The following is a 20,378-nucleotide window of genomic DNA, read 5'->3' as shown; positions in this document are numbered from 1 at the left end:
GTGGGGCAGATTGAATAAATCAATCTTATCTCCCTAAAGTTGCAATGGAGCAGATTAAAGAAAATAGACTTATCTCCCTGAAGTTGCAGTGGAACAGACTGAAGAAAGCAAGTCTTATCCCTCTGAAGTTGCAGTGGGCCAAACTGAAGTTATGAATCTTATCTCCTTGAAGCTGCATTGGAGCAGATTAAAGCCAATAACCTTATCTCCCTGGAGTTGCAGCGGAGCAGGTTAAAGCCACCAATCCTATCTCACTGAAGTTGCAGTGGAGTGGATTAAATTGATGGATATTATCTCTTTGAAGTTGTAGTAGAATAGATCGCATCAGATCTTATCCCCCGGAAGTTACAGTGGGGCAAATTGAAGTTATAAATCCTATCTCCCTAAAGCTGCAATAGAGCGGATTAAAATGATGGGTCTTATCTCCCTAAAGTTACAGTGGAGTAGACTGAATAAACCAACCTTATCTCCCTGAAGTTGCAGTGAAGCTGATTAAAGTTAAAAATCCTATCTCCCTGAAGTTGCAGTAGAGCGGATTAAAGTTACAAGTCTTATTCCCCTGAAGTCGCAGTGGGGCAGATTGAATAAATCAATCTTATCTCCCTAAAGTTGCAGTGGAGCATATTAAAGCCGATAATCCTATCTCCCTGAAGTTGCAGTGGAGCGGATTAGAGTTACAAGTCTTATCTCATTGAAGTTGCAGTGGAGCAGACTGAAAAAAGCAAGTCTTATCCCCCTGAAGTTGTAGTGGGGCAGACTGAAGATAGCAGATCTTATCTTCTTGTATTGACAGCGAAGTAGATCGAAGACACCAACCTTCCCTCCCAGAGTTTGCTGTGGAGTAGATTGAAGGTAACAGATCTTGTCTTCCTATATTGGCAGCAAAGTAAATCGAAGACACCAGCCTTACCTCCCTGAGTTGCAGCGGAGCAGACTAAAAATAGCAGATCTTGTCTTCCTGTACTGGCAATGAAGCAAATCGAAAACACCAGCCTTGCCTCTCTCAGTTTGCAGTGGAGTAGGTTGAAGATTGTAGATCTTGTTTCCCTAAGCAGTAGTGGAGCAGATCAAAGACGATGAATCTTATCTTTCCAAGGTAGTAGGGAAGTAGATTTAAGCCACTAGTCCTATCTCCCTAAGTAGCAGTGGAGTAGGTTGAAGATTGTAGATCCTGTCTCCCTAAGCAGTAGTGGAGCAGATCGAAGACGACGAATCTTATCCTCCCGAGATAGTAGGAAGCAGATTTAAGCCACCAGTCCTATCTCTCTGAGCAGTTGTGGAGTAGGTTGAAGATCCTGTCTCCCTAAGCAGTAGTGAAGCAGATCAAAGGCGACGAGTCTTATCTTCCTGAGGTAGTAGGGAAACAGATTTAAGCCACCAGTCTTTATCTCATTGAAGTTGCAGTGGAGCAGGTTGAAATTACCAATTCCTACCTCCTTGAAGTTCCAGCGGAGAAGATCGAAGCTAGAAATCTCTTCTCCCTGAAATCACATTGGAGCAATAGAAGCACTAATTCCTATGCCCCTGAAGATGTAGTGGGATGAAATGAGACTACTTGAAGAAGATGAGCACTCAAAGAAGTCAGAACCCGGCAAGACCGACCAAAATTAACCCTTTTATAGTCTTTGCTCCATTCTCGTTACACGACAATGAGCAAAAAGGGGCAGCTGTAATAGGCCAATTTAGCTCGGACTCACAAAAAAATAATAAACTCAAAGTAATAAAACAAAGTCCAAGTCCAGTCCAAAATTATATCATTTGGCCCGATCGAAATGGTCTATTACTTGAAAAGGTTGAAGCTTGACGCATATGGAAATATAATATTCAAGGATATGCAATCTTAGAAGATCTGATTTTGTAATCTTAGAGATTTAATTTGTAGATACCCTTTAATCTTAGCCGTTGATGTAATTGATCTGTATCGTTGGATTTAGGGAGGCTCAACTATAAATAGAATTCTCTCCCTTCATTGTAAGACACTTGAGTTTGGAGCAATAATAATTCTTAAGAGCAATCACTCAAATTTCTCCCTCTTACGTTCTTATTTTCTGTGGCTTGTTCTTATTTTGTTCTTCGTTCATCTTCGTTTCTTTTTAAGTTACTTTCATTTGAGTTGGATTTTGGTGGAGGAATTTTGTTGAATCTTCATATTGTGAGAGTTAGGCTGCCTTAAGCGTTTTTTTAAAAAAAATTTTATTTATCCATTTAATTGTTTAATTATTAATTATTCTTTTACTTTTATTCATTTATTTATCCATCAACTTTCTTATTTACATATTGTTCATTCATTTAACCATTCTTATCATTCTTTTATTTTCTTCCATTAATTATATACTTTATTTGTTTTTAATATTATGTCACACATGTTGTTTATTTTTTAAAACTCGTGTTATAAATCATCCATTTTAAATTGTTTGATTATTTGCTTTAAATTTTTTCCCATATATTATCAATTGCAAATTTTTATACTATCTATTTTATATACCATTTATTTCTAAGATATTTTGTGTATAACTTGATCTAAATTCCTTATTACACAATATTTATTTTTAAACTATTTTATATATTATTACTTTATATATTACCTATTTTCATTTTTTATATATATTATTTATTCCAAACTTATACATATATTACCTACTTTTTTATATATAATTTATTTATTAATTTGTATATTGTTGATTTGATTTCTTTTCCTTTATTATTCATTTTCAAATTCATTATTTTTAAATTTGTTTACATTTTATTTTGCCTTATGTTTTTTTATACTCTTTGTTTTAAATTCATTGGTCTTTGATTATTGATGCTAATATTTAAATAATTGCCATTATGTGTTTTATAAATTGTTTATTTTTATTTTCATATTTTCGTTTTTTATCAAAGTTTTTACGCATCGTTTTAATATTGCGTCAATTTTCTCCAATTTTAAAAAAGAAAACTTTTAAAAATAAGGCAATATTCGGTACTTTGGAGCTTTGAGAAAATTGTACCCTAACTTACTGGGATTCGTTTTTTTATCGAAATAACCAAATATCCTTTTTAAACTTTAATGCATGAGACAAGCTTAGTTTCGAGGGTTAAAATGTCATATCCTAACTTACTAGATGTGACATCTTATTACTTCGGGACAAGGAGGTCTTAACATCAAATTCGATTTATTCAGGTTTTTAAGGAGAATATTATTTTAAAATCTTGTCAAATTTTCGACATTAGGACGTTAATTAATCAATTAGGTACCAATTTTTGGACGTTACGAGGTGCTAATCCTTCCTCGTGCGTAACCGACTCCCTCGAATTTTGTAGATCAAAATCATTATTTTAATAAATCAAAATGTTTTATTAAAATGATTAATCTCAAGGTGACGCGATCACACCTCGAAAAAAGATTGGTGGTGACTCCATTTTCGTTTTAAAAGTTGACCCCGTTTTTCAAAATAAAAATGGTTTCGAAAATTAATATTTTTCATCTAATAAAAATGGTTTGGAATTATAATCAAAAATAGGATTTACAGTAAATATTAACATAAATTACAAAGGGAAAGATTAATTACAATAAAATGTAAAAGAATTCCAAATTATTGCAAGAAATAATTAAAATTACATATAACTTGCATCCCTCGATATTGAATCAAAATGCATAGAATTCAATTCTTATATTGAAGGTATGTATTCATTCAATATTTTTAGATTAAAATATTTATGTAATAATTTTAAGTAATTATAAAACACATTTATATCAATTTTTTAAATAACCCTAAATAGTTTTCAGAGTAAATTTTGAATTTTTATTAACATTTTCTCCATATTTTTGTCATCTTAGTAGATTAATTAAAATTTTTAATTTTTTGAACAGATATTTGTTTGGAAGTGGTTGACAATAAGTTCTTTCAAAATTGACTATTTGTCCCTCTGTTAGAGGTGTTCCAGAAATGTCTGTAATCGAGTAAATAGCTCTACGAACTAATGGATCGGATCGAATTGCAAACTGGAAAGATTTGTACAAGTTATACCTTTCGTCACCACTTTGTGGAAAATCATTAGATATGAATATATTAGATACCTGCGACTCGACTGGTGAAGGTGAAATAGTATCTCTCCCCAAAAAAGCATGTTTTTTTTATCACCGCACAAAGAAAATATTTTGTTGCGAATGAACAAGATATTAAGGAATTGTCCATACATAAAATCATAATTATTGATACGAGCCTTTTCCACATAAAAAGGGAACACAAAGCAGTAGAAATCTAGAAATGTATACAATTTCATAGATAAGCCAGTGCAAGATAATTAAATAACTAAATGAAACGTATGAAGAATATAATGAATGCATTTCGTGATGAGTTCATCAATACGTAATTTGATTAAGCTCAGTAAAATATTAAATTAAAAGGAGATTTGAATGAGTTTTTAGAAAATAGGTTTTCTTTTAAATATTATCATTTTATTTATTTTGCATTTATCTAAATATTGTAATAAGCTTATTGTACCATTAGATAATGGTTCATTTCACATTCAAGCATTCGATTAAGCCCATAAAAATATGTTACTATATGCTTTTACAATAGATTATTCAAATTTTTTGCCATATTTATCTCCCTTGAATTTTTTAATTAAATTACTCCTCCATGTTGTAATCAATTTACCTAATGGTTTATTGCTCATTTAAGTCTCTCATCCGTGTTTTAATCTTTCTTGAATTTCATTTTATTTAAATTAGTGTAAATAATATTATCAATTGATATCTAATTAATAGAATCAATCAAATATAACTCATTTAATAATAAATCAATAATAAAACTAGACTTATTATAAAACTAAAAGAAGAATACAAAGATTAAGAGAGAAAGAAACATAAAGAAATGAAAGGATAATTCAACTTTTACTTAGGATATAATAAGCTTGTACATGCCCTCTATTTATAGAGCTTTAAATACCATAAGCTACAAAGCATTAAGGTACCTTATAAATTATTTAGGGGTTATGGACATTCATTCCTTATGAGTTACAATAGGATAAATTTGAGGGGGTTATGGACATCCATTTATCAATGAATTTATAGCACTCCCCCTTGGATGTCCATCAATGAAAATGTTTTGCAAAAAAAAAAAAAAATTAATTAGGAAAAACCCTATAGGATAAAAACATAATGAATGAAAAGAGTACATAATCTATTATTACAAGTTGCCTTGTTAAAAACCTTTACCATGAAAACCTAGTAAGACAAAACCTTGGTTAAAGAAAAAGAGTGCAATGTGTTTTTGACTCCCCCTAATGGCAACATCACATTACATCTTTGAGTTGATGCATTCCAATATTGTGTAGTAGTCTTTCAAACGTTGAAGTCGGCAATGCCTTGGTAAAAAGATCTGTTAACTTATCATTGGAACGAATTTGTTGAACTTCTATATCACTTTTCTTCTCAAGATCATGAGTGAAGAATAAATTTGGTGAATTATGTTTCATTTTATCACCTTTGATGTAATTACCCTTCAATTGAGCTATACATGTTGCATTATCTTCGTATAAGATAGTTGGCATCTTTTTTTATAAAGGCAAGTTACATGTATTGCAATTATTTCTGCATGATTTGAAGAGGCTACAACTAATGTCTACTTTGTTGAACGCCATGATACGACAGTACCTCCATATGTAAATAAATATCTCATTTGAGATCGGCTTTTATGTGGATTAGATAAATATCCAGCATCAATATAGCCGACTAATAGAAATTTTGAATCATTTGAATAAAATAACCCCATATCAATGATCCCTCTAAGATATCTAAATACATGTTTAGTTCTATTCCAATGTCTACGTGTTGGAAAAGAATTAAATCTTGCTAACAAGTTTACAGCAAAAACTATATCAAGTTTTGTGTTGTTTGCAAGATACATCAATACCCCTATAACACTTAGATATGGTACTTCAGGACCAAGAAAAATTTCATCATTCTTGCAAGGACGAAATTGATCTTTATTCACATCTAACGATCGTACAACCATTGAGGTACTCAATGGATGTGTTTTATCCATGTAAATTTTTTTTAAGATCTTTTTTGTATATGTTGACTGATGGATATGAATTTCATCTTTTAAATGTTCAATCTGCAAGCCAAGACAAAACTTTGTTTTTCCAAGATCTTTCATCTCAAAATTTCTTTAAATAATTTACTGCATTTTGAAGCTCTTTACGAGTTCTAATAATATTTAGATCATCAATATAAACAAAATTATCACAAAATTTGATCCAGACCTTTTATAAAGACACATGGACAAATTGGATTGTTTTTATAACCTTATTTTAACAAATATTCCTAAGATGATTATACCACATATATTCATATTTGTTTTAATCCATATAAAATTTTCTTTAATTTGATCGAGCAATTTTCCCGAGAAACTCTATATCCTTCAAGCAATTTCATATAAATTTTACTATCAAGTGTACTATACAAATAGGCTGTAATAACATCCATTAGACGCATGTTAAGTTTTTCATGTACTTCCAGACTAATTAGATATCTAAACGTGATTACATGCACCACAGGAGAATATGTCTTGTCATAATCAATGTCCACCATTTGCGGAAATCCTTGTGCTACAAGTCATGCTTTATATTTCACGACTTCATTTTTCTCATTTTGTTTTCACACAAATACCCATTTATATCTTACCAGCTTTACATCTTTAGGTGTTTGGACTACAAGTCCAAAAACCTCACATTTAGAAAACAAAATCAATTTTGCTTGAATTGAGTCTTTCCATTTTGACCAATCTTTTCTATTTCTATATTCCTCAAAAGATTTTGGCTTAGGATCTTCACTTTTTTTCTATTTCAATAGAAATATTATAAGCAAATTTTTTGTTGATAACTATATTTTTCCATTTTTGTAACACCCTCGCTTGACCTGATCATTATGTCTAAGTTACGGGAAGTTACAGTCGATACCGAAATAGTTACAACATGTAATAATAAAAATTACACCATAATACAATCATTCATAATCAAAACATTTCAAAAATATGTTATACTATTTTTTTCTTAGACTTGACCGAGCTTACAAAAGCTTAATTACTAAATTCGAACATGAATTAGGACCAAATTGCAATGCTACCAAAGTTTCAGAATAGGTATCGATACCCTTGAAATGGTATCGATACCATTTGTAGTTTCAATGTTTTAAAAAATTATTCATTAAGCCACAAGTATCGATACTTGTCATATGGTACCGATACCCCTTTCATAAAGCATCGATACTTATTCCAGTATCGATACTGTTTTACAATTTTGTTACTTTTGTAAAAACTAAACAAAGATCAATTATATCGATACCCTTGTGAAGTATCATTACTTTGGTTTAAGTATCGGTACTTTAGTCCCTTTCATGCCCAAAACCAATGTAAACAAAAATAGTGCTTAAAACACCCTGGAAACCTGTAGAAGACCAAGTCAAAGCATACCAAAACATCTCAATTCAACAATCTCTAAATCAACCAAACAATCATACATCTTTAAAGTCCTTAAACATATCAATTCAACTTATGAAATCTAAAATCTTTCTCATTTGCATATTCATTTAATTTTACCATTCTAACCATACCATTGGACTTTACATTTCCCATTCATAGGATATATATACAATCTAACATACACACATTTGTAGATATCCAGTAACAATCCAGAATCAAGTAATACTAAAGGACCAAATCAAAACTATTATTCAAAATAAACACCTATATTAAAACCTATGTACATGCCACATAACCGAGATAAAAATCGTAAAAGTCTACCGAGTTGATAGAGGGATAGTGTGATCTTTGAGTTGACCTGGCTGATGAGTTTTACAAACTGACAATCTACAACAATAGAAAAAAACTAAGCAAACATTTCGAATGCTTAGCAAGTTCATACGTATTAAAACAAATAACTTACCTTAATTTATAATTAAACATAAAAATCTAATTAACTTGTTACAAATTTCATGACATATCATTTCACAACGATAAGGTGAGTTGTCACATAACCGAGTCATATAGCAATTCAACATTAATACACTATTAAATTTAGTACAATTCACATAGAATTCACAATTCAGTTCCGTTTGCAATATCAAAACATCAAATTTCCATTTTTAACATCAAACTTGTAACATTTCATTGTCATTTTTTTGCATTAATCATTTAGCCCGATGAAGTCTAGTAAATAAACTCAGATACACGGGTAACTACACCACACTAGAGAGCACTGTAGTGCTAAAAAGAGAGCACTGAAGTGCTAAATAGAGAGTACCGAAGTGCTGAACAGAGAGCACAAAAGTGCTGAATAGAGAGCATAAAAGTTCTAAACCCGTATAAGCGTGAAAATAACCCTATTGACATGCCAATCGTATTCTAATCGTTCAGTAAGTTCACGTAGATATTAACACTATATTCGTGACATTTAAGTCACTATAATGCCATCATATACAAATCATCCCAACATAAAACATTTCTTTACAATTTAATCAATGCCTCACCTTTTTGTACCAAATCATAACAAGTTCAAAATTACATTTACACACAAACAATTTTATAATTCAAACATATTTGTATTACTATTACATATAATTACACCATATGAATGTTCCTGGCAGAAACTACAATAACAAGATGTTAGAGACTAATTTGTAATTTTCCCCGTTCCTCGATTATCTTTCGGTTGGATCAATTCTCGATCTATAATAATAATTCATTTCAATTATCACTTTCAAATACTTTATAGCATTCTATTTTATTCATATGATAGTTCAATTTCACTTTTCATATGTTCCTAAAATTTTGCATTTTATTCAATTTAGTCCCTAAAATTGAAATTGCTATAACTTTCAAATTTGAGCTTTGATTTTGAAATCAATCTCAATTCCATCCATATTTATACCATTAATGACCATAATTACAAAAAATTCATTCCAATTTTGAAATATTTACACTTTAGTCCCTATATTCAAAACTAACAATTCACTTTACAATTGTAAAAAAAATTCACTTTACAAACTAGTTATTTTTCATTTCTAAGCTTAAAAGCTAACATTTTAACACCAAAACTTCAAGCATTCATCAATGACAACATTTTGAAACTTTAACAATTTTGAAAAATAAACACGGGTTAGCTAAATCGAGCTACCATGATCTTAAAAGCATAAAATTTACAAAAAATGAACTTCAAATTTACTTACATGCAAGGGCTAAATGCTTTGAATCTTTTGCAATGGTTTCTAAGCTCTTATTATTTTTTGGATAGTGAAGGAAAGAAGAAGCAATTATGAGCACTTAGCCTTTGGATGTGCATGGACATAGCTCGTGCATGGATGTAAATTGAATGGACAAGTTAAGCTCCCTTCTTACCAAAAATCTGGCTAAACTTAAAATTGAATAAAAATGGTTAATTTGCATGTTTTGGTTTAGGGATTAACTTGTATAAAAGTAAAATGTTGGGGCTAATTTTGTAAAAATGTCAAAAAGGACTTAATTGCATAAAATGAATTGATTTTTCTATTAGAATTAGTGAATTGAATGAAATTATTATTTTAGATCAAGAACGAGTGGAAAATTGAGGAGAAGAGAAAATTACCAAATAGCCCCTATACTTAGTCATTACTGTAATTTAGACTGGTAAGTTTGTATGAACTAAGACTGTTTTAATGTTAGTTAAATTAACTATTTATTATGTTGTTGTAATATAAATGAATTAGATTATAAATGTATCAATGATATGATGATTTGACGGATAATTAGTCCCGATTGAACCTTAAGAGTTATTAGGATACAAATGACATGTCATTAGAGATTTCATGTTTCGGGTGCTGGTCTTGAATGTCCTACCGATGGATGAGGTCCTACATTTGTTGCGGATTCTCCACAGCTCATGTGAGTAGGCCCATTTCACAGCTCGTGTGAGCATTGATGTAAATGAAAGGTTACAGTTATTTGTAAAGGCACATTTCGTGTGAGCTTTCACAAAAATTCGATGTAATTTTAGATGGTTCAACGGATAAGAAAAGGAATGGAATAGTAAGTGACTTAATCGAAAGGTTCATAACTATATGAAAGGGTTGATGCTTATGTAATGTATCTTATGAAATTGTACTTATGATGTAAATGAGTTTATAGTGTTGTTGATGAACCTATTAACTTGTGAGTTCGGTGATGCTTGAATAGGCTTATACTAAACTCATGGAATTGGTAATGGTTTATGTTTAATCTCTGAATTGTAATAATGGAATTAGTAAGTAAGCAAATGGAATGAACCTTGATCGTATGGTAACTGTGATGAATTAAATGTTATGTTTATACATGGTTGATTTTATATGTATCATGAACAAGTATACTAACTTGTGAGTTTGATGGTGTTATATAAGATTTTATTAAGCTTATGGCATTGGTAAAGGTTTATACTTATTCTAGAAATTTCATTATTGAAATGGTAAGTTATGTTTTAAGTTTATACGAGCTTACTAAGCATTCATTGCTTATGTTGTTATGTTCTTTGCTTTATAGATCATTGGAAGCTCGATTTGGTTGGAAGCTCGTCGGAGACCTATCACACTATCCAGTAGACAATTCGATAGTTTTTGAGTAATTTGGCTAAGGTTTATAATGACATGTATAGGGTGATTTGAAATGGTATTATGGTGTATGTGTTAATGGTGTTTTGTCATGTATAAGCTTTGGAAAGCTATGTTGGTTTGGTACACTTTGATGCCTTACCAAGATATGTGATTTTGGTTACTTTAAAGTGTTTGTTCATAAGGTTATCTTAGCATGTTAATGATGACTTGAAAATGATTGCTTGTGACATGTTTTAATTCATATTTGAGCTAGGTTATCATGTATGAAAATGACAAAATTATCATGTATAGATCTTTTGTATTGATAAGTCATGGATGTATTAAATGGTTGATTTAGTAAGTTTATGTCTTTAAAGTTTATGTTTAGTTGAAGAACTTATAATGCTTGTTAAGTAAGATATTTTTTTACTACTTTAGGGTAATTGAAAGGTATGGTATTTTGGTATGCTAGTGGTGGCTTGAAAATGGAAAATGTGATGTGTTTTGGTAGGTGTTTGAATTAGGTTGTTATGTTTGAACAAAATGGCATGTATTGATAGTTGATGTTTTGGTATGTTTGTGGTGCCCATGAATGGTTTATTGGTTTGGCAAGTTAAGATGTTTTGAATGGTATGTTTAAGTATATTTGGATGATGTTTAAGTCCCTTGAAAGTGTGCCCAAATGGATTGGATGTTTATGCATTGTTTGGTTATGAAATGGTTTTATCTTAGGTGAAATTTGGGTTCACACGGCCTGAGACACGGGTTTTCACACGACCTGGGGACACGGCTGTGTGTCACTTGTGATTCCATAGTGTTCAAAGTCAGTGAGCTACACGGCCTAGCACACGGGCGTGTGGGGCATCTCAGAGAGTTACACGGATGAGGACACGGGCTGGGACACGACCATGTGTCCCTTGTTCGAAAGTTACACAGCCTGAGGTGATTCCACATGGCCATGTGACCCATGTTTCCAATTTTTTCAACTTTTTCTTAAGCTTTCCGTTTTGTTTCAAATTGGTCCCGGATTGCTTCTATGCTATTTTTAGGGCCTCGAGGGCTCGATTTAGGGACAGTATGCATGTAATTGAATGGACTATGATATGATTAATTTATTTAAATATTATGATGTTAAATGTTTCTGATAGTACGGTAATCCAGCGACGGAAATGGGTTAGGGGTGTTACAATATATATAAAATAAGAATGATAAACACATAACACTTGTGACAACTGAACAAATGAGTATGTGGACACGTCATAGACACTTAGACTCGAAATACGCATAAAAATTACTAAAAACATGACAAAAAATGTAACCCTCCAAACCCGGCCTAGATGTTAGGGCCAAATTTCGGAAGCCACATTAAAACCGTTGAAAACATTTACTTTTTAAAAACAAACAAGTTTCAATTGTTTTTATGAAAACTTTAAAATTTAAATACTAAGTAAATTAGTTTATGAAAAACTCTTATTAAAACTAAAATATTTGAAATGTTCATTATTTTGTCGAGATATCGTCTTAAAGAATTAAAACAATGAATTTGCAATATTTTAATTATTTCTTAAAAATGATTTTGGCAAAATCTTTCGTAGCGAACTTTTGAAAATACTTAGAAAATCATAAATTTATAGGTTTATTTAAAATTAAATAAAAATCATAATAATTTAAATAACAACAATTCAAAATATTTATATTTCATCAAACATGCTTGCATGACAATTTAAAATTTAAAAGTAAAAATAACCCATAAAAAGTTTAATGTCCAATGTCCAAAATAACAACCTAAATGATTTATAAACCATTTATTAAAAATTCCATCTGAGAGACTCCTTCGTATGCTGAATCCAAGTCCTAAGCTCGTGAATCATCTAAAAAGGTTAATAAACTAATGGGGTGAGCTTTTAAGCTCAATGTGAATTTTATAACAAATTAAATAAAAATAAGCACATACTTAGCATACGGAACAACAAATTTTTGTGCAAATGATCATGGTAATGCAATTTTTGAAAAATAATTATGCAAATTCTTTTAAAACATTCTACCCATCACTGCTACACACTAAAATGAGTTCCTAGAACCCATCCATCCAAAACACACCAACATATATGTGGACGAAGCCACCAAATTCGCAGACAAGCTGCCAAAACATGTAGGTTGTGGGTAAACCACCAAATTTGTAGATTAATACAACCACAGTTTCCTCCTTACACATGTCCCAACCCTATGTAACGCATCATTGCATACAAATCACATAGCAAATCAATTAAAATGATAATCATGCTTTCATGTACATATAGGTTTCATTATCCATGGTATTCCATGTTATCACAATAAACAAATAGCCATGATTTTTGCACTACATGAGATTAGAAAATATTTATCAATCATAACAATATTTGTCACATCATATAATAAAAATCAAGAAAGAATAACTTACCTTAAAACCACAAAGTCACTCTCTTGTAACAATAAAACCATAGTGTTTTCCTTTGTATAATAAATCGATAAATTTTAATTAAATCCTTACGTTTTTAACTTGTATAAAATGCGCACCTTTTTCAATTTGAATCGTAATTCCAACTAACGCTTGATCACGTCCAACCCAAAAAAATTTAAGACTTTGATTCGCACCTAAAGAAATCTTTCATTAAATTAATATTATTTTATCTCCAATAATAGAATTATCCAAAATAAAAGTCATCCACAACTTCACAGCTTAAATACTTACTCCTTTATTCCAAGCTGATCTAAGATGAACACTTCTAAAGTTGATGACTTGAGTTGGTGTGAGGATCTAGTTTAATGAAAAGTTTGAATGAATTGGATTAATGTTCATGAGAAGAAAATAAAATAGATGAGATAATAAAAATTAAAAGAGAAAACAGAAGAGACTTGTTGCCCAAATATTGACAATATTTCAAAGGTTGAAGAAGCCTCCAAGAATCACTTGAAATTTCAGTAGAAGAAAGGAAATAAAGTATCTAAATGATGATAAAAGAAAATAGAAATATAGGAGAATAAAAAAAGTTAAGAAATGTGTTTTTGGGTGGCAGTACTTGAATAATGGTACGGTTTTGAAGTGGTGGTGGTGTGGTGGTGCCACGGTGGTTGAATGGTGGTGGTGATTTGGTGGTGATAGGTTGGTGTTCTTGTGGTTGTTGGGTGGTGATTTAGTTTCCAATAGAAATATTAGGCAAAAATAAAAGAAAGAACAAGGAAGAGCAACCTTAAGGGGGTGGCACAATGAGGAGAAAAGAGAGAATTTTTATGAAAACAAAACAAAAGGAGAGAGTGAGAACGAATGGAGTGGACGATCACCTAGTGAAACTCCCCAACAAAGCATTTAAGAGGGGAACAAGAGAGTTAGGGAGAGTAAAGCATAATACTTTTAGGAGTTTCACCATTTTCAAATTTAAAATATGGAGTTACAAAACAAAATAAAGAATATGAGTTACATGCTATAAGGTGGACAATTTTTGCATGGGAAGGTTGACAAAATTTGGCATGAATTTAAAAAAAATAAAATGATGTTATGTAGGCTAGAACTTGGGTCTTTTAGGAGCTACTTAAGCTTCTTAACTTCCACACCACTTCTCAATCTTGTTTAATAATTAGCAACAGTTAATAGAATTTTGGGATATGACAACTCTACCCCCTTAAAATAAATTTCCTCTTCGAAATTTACTTGGTTAAAAAAGATGAGGACACGTGACTTCTTCAAAACCATGATTCCGCCACAGAACCTTGACTAAAGGAATTTTCTTTTTCCTTAGAACTTTATTATCATGATCTAAAGTTTTCATCGCTTCCTCCTTAAAAGACAAATTCGGTCTAACCTCAATTTCTTCTACATTAACCACATGATAAGGATCTAAACGATACTTCCTCGACATAGAGACATAAAAAACATTGTGAATACGATCCACCTCTAGTGGTAACTCCAACTTATAGGCCATAGGTCCAAATCCTTTCAAAAGCCAAGATGACCCAATAAACCTTGGACTCAATTTCCTTTTCATCCAAACCTCAACACCTTTCTCTGCGGAGATACGTTTAAGAAGACTTAGCCCCTAACACGATATTTAATATGTTTTCTTTTAAGATCGGCATAGGATTTCTGTGTGTCGAAAGTTGCTTGTAATCTTTCTTGTATTAGCTTAACTATACCTTTAGTGTCTTGTACCAACTCAGGTCCAAAAATTTTTCTTTCATCTAACTCAATCTAGCATAATGGAGTTCGACATTTATGGCCATACAAAAATTCATAAGGAGTCATCTGAATGCTGGCTTGGAAATTGTTGTTGTATGCAAACTTAGCCAATGGTAGATGATCTTTCCAACCTCGTTGAAAGTCAATGACATAGCTTCTCAACATATCCTCGAGAATCTGTATAACTTGCTCAGATTTTCCATCAAAATGTGTATGATAAGCAGTGCTGAAATCCAAACGAGTACCAAGAGCTTAATGCAATTTCTTCCAAAATCGAGATGTAAATCGAGGATACCGATCTAAAATAATTGACACATGAACGTCGTGTAATCGCACGATCTTGGAAATATACAATTTTGCAAGCTTCTGAAGAGAATAATCAGTATGTACAAGTAGAAAATGGGTTGACTTAGTGAACCTATCCATAATTACCCACACAGAGTCTTTCTTAGTGGGAGTCAGGGGCAACCTACTAACAAAATCCATAGTGATTCGTTCCCACTTCCACTGAGGATTTTTTATAGGTTGTAACAAACTAGAAGGAATTTGATGTTCAACCTTCACTTGTTGACAAGTCAAACACTTAGCAACAAATTTAGTTACCTCACGCTTCAGACCCGACCACCAATACAATTGTCTCAAATCATGATAAATCTTATTTCCTCCAAGATGCATATCGTAGGGGCTACTATGTGCTTCTTGGAGAATAGATTGTCTCAACTCTTTGTCATTCGATGCACAATATCTTCCTCTAAAGAAAAGAACTCCATCGGCATTAAACCCAAAATTGATCGTCAAACCCTCATCAACTAACTTGAAATAAGGTAGAAAATAAATATTCAGGGGCTACTATTTTTTAATTTCACCAATCAACAAGAGCATTACTTGAAATTATACAAGATACCCATCCTCAAACAAACTCAATCTTCTGAACATAGCTCTAAGTTCAGTCATCGCCTTTCAACTCAGTGCATCGCTTGCCACATTAGCCTTAACACAATGGTACTCAATGGTACAATCAAATATTTTTGAGTAAGTAGATACTTAAGACTCTTGTGATCCGTGTAAATAATACACTTCTCACCATAGAGATAATGCCTCCAAATCTTGAGTGCAAAAACCACAACTGCTAGCTCTAAGTCATGAGTTTTGATAATTACACTCATATGGCTTGAGCTGTCTCGAAGCATAGGCTACCACTTTTCCCTCTTGCAACAAAACACATCCAAGACTAGTATGTGATGCATCACTATAAACCGCATAATCCTTTCCAGACTCAGGTTGAATCAACACAAGGCTTGAGTCAACATAGTCTTAAGTTTATCAAAACTGGCTTGCTAATCATTGGTCCATTTAAATGGAGCATTGTTCCTCAATAATTTCGTTAAAGGAGTAGCAACCAAAGAGAACCTCTCAACGAATCTCCGATAATAGCCGACCAATCCAAGAAAACTTCGAATATCAAGCATATTCTTAGGTTGTTTCTACTCTATAATAACTTCAATCTTCTTAGGATCCACTCAAATTCCTTCGGCAAACACCACATGACCTAGAAAGATAACCTCCTTAAGCCATAACTCACACTTGCTAAATTTAGCTAAGAGTTTCTTCTCTCAAAGAATTTGAAGAACAACCCTCAAATGCTCATCATGTTCAGATTCAATCTTTGAGTAGATTAAGATATTGTTAATAAAGAAAACGATGAATTGATCGAGATATGGTTGAAAAACTCAATTCATCATATCTATGAATGCAACCAGAACATTCGTAAGATTGAAATGCATTACTAAGAACTCGTAAAGACCATACTGAGTCCTAAACACAGTTTTAGGCACATCTCAATCCTTCACTTTGAGCTGATAGTATCCCGACCTTAAGTCAATTTTGGAGAACACCTTCGCTCCTCGAAATCGATCGAACAAATCATCGATTTTAGGTAGTGGGTACTTATTCTTGATGGTCACCTTATTTAATTGTTTATAATCAATACATATCCTCATAGAACCATCCTTCTTCTTGACAAACAATATCAGTGCTCCCAATGGTGAAACACTTGGTCGAATGAATCCATGATCCAGAAGTTCTTGAAGTTGAATCTTAAGTTCCTTAAGCTCTTTTGGTGTCATGAGATAATGAGAAATGGACACTAGAGCTGTACCAGGAAACAGTTCAATTCCAAATTCAACTTCATGTTTAGGAGGTATCCCAAGAAACTCCTTTGGAAAAACATTCGAGAATTCCTTTGTAGTGCAAATGTTGCTCAAAGCAGAGCTACTAACACTGGTATCTAGTACATAAGCTAGATATGCCACACATCCTTTTCCAATCATCCTTTCAACAACAATAGCAGAGATTACATTTGACAAGTAATCTTTACGTTCCCCTACAAACACAATTTCCATCCTATTAGTCGTCTTCAGTGAAACCCTTTTTGAAGTACAATTTAAACTGATTTGGTGTTCGACCAACCAATTCATTCCTAAAATTAAGTCAAATTCATTAAATGGTAATTCCATCAAATTGGCTAGAAATGTTTCACCTTGGACTTCTAGTGGAAATTGTCTATAAATTTTATTCACCACAACAGATTGCCTTAGAGGACTAACCACAGAAACAACACTAACATTGTCTTCTACTGTAATTCCCAATTTATTAGACATAGAGAATGCAACGTATGAATGAGTAGAACCTATATCTACAAGGCAAAGATAATTAATTGTAAAAGTACTTGTGATGACATCTGTTGCATCACGATCCCCTCTGTGCCTCGCTGCATAAACTAAGGCGGGTTGTCTCACTTCAATGTGACTGCACCCTGACCAGATGCTCTCTTCCTCACATTACCAGTTTTGTTATTACTTAGTCCCCTTTGATTCTAATTCTGATTTGGTTGCGGTGCTTCTCTGTTCTTTCATACGTGGACAGTCCTTAATCTGATGCTCCAAGGATGCACATCATAAACATGTTCATAATTTTCTCTAACATTCCCCTTGGTGATCTTTCCCATAGTGAGCACATTCTTGAGTCTTGTTTCCAGTACCAACTACAACTGAGTTCTATCGCAATTTTTTATCCTTGGCTCTCTTTGCAGGACACAGGTTAGAACTACCTGAGGTTCAACACCTTTCACCTCTTTCCAAAGTTTAACCTTCTCAACCCAGGTCTCAAAAATCTCCCTTGCAGCATAGTAACTTGGACTTTGAAATTGTATTGCAACTCATTCTCGAACCTCACATACGTATCTTGCTTGGAAGCTACCATCCCTTATGCATCACGACTCAATCTTAAAAATTCTGCCTCGTATTCAGACACTGTCTTATCCCCCTGTTTTAGCTCGATGAACTCGAGCTTATGAGCTTTAACATATCTCGTGCCTATGTATTTCTTTTGAAATGTATTTTGAAAATACTCCTTAGTTTTCGTCTCAGTTTAAGTACCTTGAACAATAAATTGCCACCAGTAGTAGGCCTCATCTCTAAGAAGCAACACCATACCTTTCAATTTCTGTTCTAGGGTAAAGTACAAATCATCTAAAATTCTTTATATAGCTACCATCCAATACTCAGCTACTGTAGGGGTCATCCCAGAAACTCCCTTAAACACCTCGGCTCCATTAGATCGAAGCCTATCTGTTATAAATTTATGGCCTCCATTATCAATTTGGCCTCTAGTGACTCGTTGCAACACTAAAATAATAATTTACTCGTCAGATTTGTGGTCCCAAAACCGTTGTTCCGATTTCATTGAAAACGAGTTGTTACAACTCTCCCCCTAAAGGGTTTTTTGTCCCCAAAAATCTTACCGAAAAATAGGTTCGGGTATTGTACTTTGGTAGCTTCTTCCAGTTCCCAAAAAACCTCTTTTATTTCGTGTTGTTTCTAGAGAACTTTAACTAAAGCTATACTTTTATTTCTCAATTCTTTAACTTCCCGAGCTATAATTTTGATAAGTTCTTCACTGTAAGATATATCTAGCTGAATCTCAACATCTGCAGGTGAAATCATGTGTGAAGGATCTGATTGATACCATCGTAAGATCGATACATGAAATATGTTATAAGTCTTTTCTAACTCTGATGGTAAAGCCAACCGATAAACTACTGGCTCAATCCTCTCAATGATCTGGTATGGTCAGATAAACTACGTACTAAGTTTTATTTTTCGACTAAATTGAAAAATTTTCTTCCAAGGTGATACTTTCAGAAATACCTTTTTGTCGACTTGAAACTCTATATCTTTTCTTTTCAAACCAGCGTAAGATTTTTGACGATCAAAAGCCACTTTCAAACTGTCACGTATTACTTTGAATTTTTCTTCAATTTCTCGAATCAAATCTACATTGAATATATTTTTCTCACTCAGTTCAGTCCAGTATAACGGAGTTTGATGTGATCTCGGCTCGGTTGGCTAAGTTAAATCACTTTCAATGCCCGATCGTCTAACTATGAAGTTTTTGTTCGTTTTGTGAATGTAGGGATGATGTTCGGCTAAGGGTGAAACTTAGGGATCACTTGGGTTCAAAAAGAGTTTAGCTTAATGTTTAGGCTCGACTATTAAATAAAGACGAGTATAGGATGATAGTAAATCGATTGAGGTGGTAGATGGAATAAGTGAGCTTAAAAATAAGAAAGAACCAACACTTTAATTGTTTGAGTGTCGACCTGTTTCTCATATGTTCTTAAGATGGTTCGGTGAAAAGATGAATAGGATAAACCTCGACCCACTACCTATTAAAGATAGGAACCTCGGTATAAGGGTTTGAATGCCGCACAATGAAGTGATGAGTTCAGTAAATCAAATAATAGGGTTGACGCCACTAACTACGTAGATAAGTCAACTGAGTCTTTGGACGAAATTGAGAGAAGAAAATTCTCACAAAAAAAAAACTAAGTTCAATATTCAAATTTTCAAAAGTCCTTTACGAGGTGAAATAAGCCTCTATTTATAGGCTTTACAAAAGTTAGCCGAATGGACACCTAAAGTAACTAAATGGACAGCTGAAATTTCCAGAAATTCTTAGGAAATTTCCTTGAAACTTAATGTGCATTGAGAATGGTAATGAACAGCTTCTAGATGTCTTAGTTCAGCTGATCAATCAAATGAAGTGCTTGGGTGCTGAATTACATTAAAATGGTTTAGCCATATTTGCTTGAATGCTCTTTAAAGAATGGCTTGGTTCAGCCGAGTATTCTTGGTAATAATGGGGCTGCTTGGTACACTTCAATAGTCATATGGTGTGAACAAAGAGATTTGAGTGGTCATGTAATGTGAATAAACAAAATTGAACAGCCCGCAATGTGAAAGGCATATTCTGCTGGTGTGAACAGTCTTTAAAATGCATTGGGCAGCCAATTGGCCTTCTTGAAGAGCTGGAGAGTTTGGCTGAAAAGGCACCTAGAAAACTCCAAAGATCTGCACACCATTCATGCACCTTTTCTGTCCAAAGGGAGTGTACCCGCAGCAAATGCATTCAGCAAATTAATCACATTTCAGACACATTAATTCTGCAGGAAATGAACATATTAATCTACACATTGAATTCGGCTAACATAGTAATTCTTTGTAATAGCTTAGGACATAT

The sequence above is a fragment of the Gossypium raimondii genome, chromosome 1 (assembly GCF_025698545.1).
Source record: "Gossypium raimondii isolate GPD5lz chromosome 1, ASM2569854v1, whole genome shotgun sequence".
NCBI lineage: Eukaryota > Viridiplantae > Streptophyta > Magnoliopsida > Malvales > Malvaceae > Gossypium > Gossypium raimondii.
Note: the sequence above shows the minus strand (reverse complement) of the source record.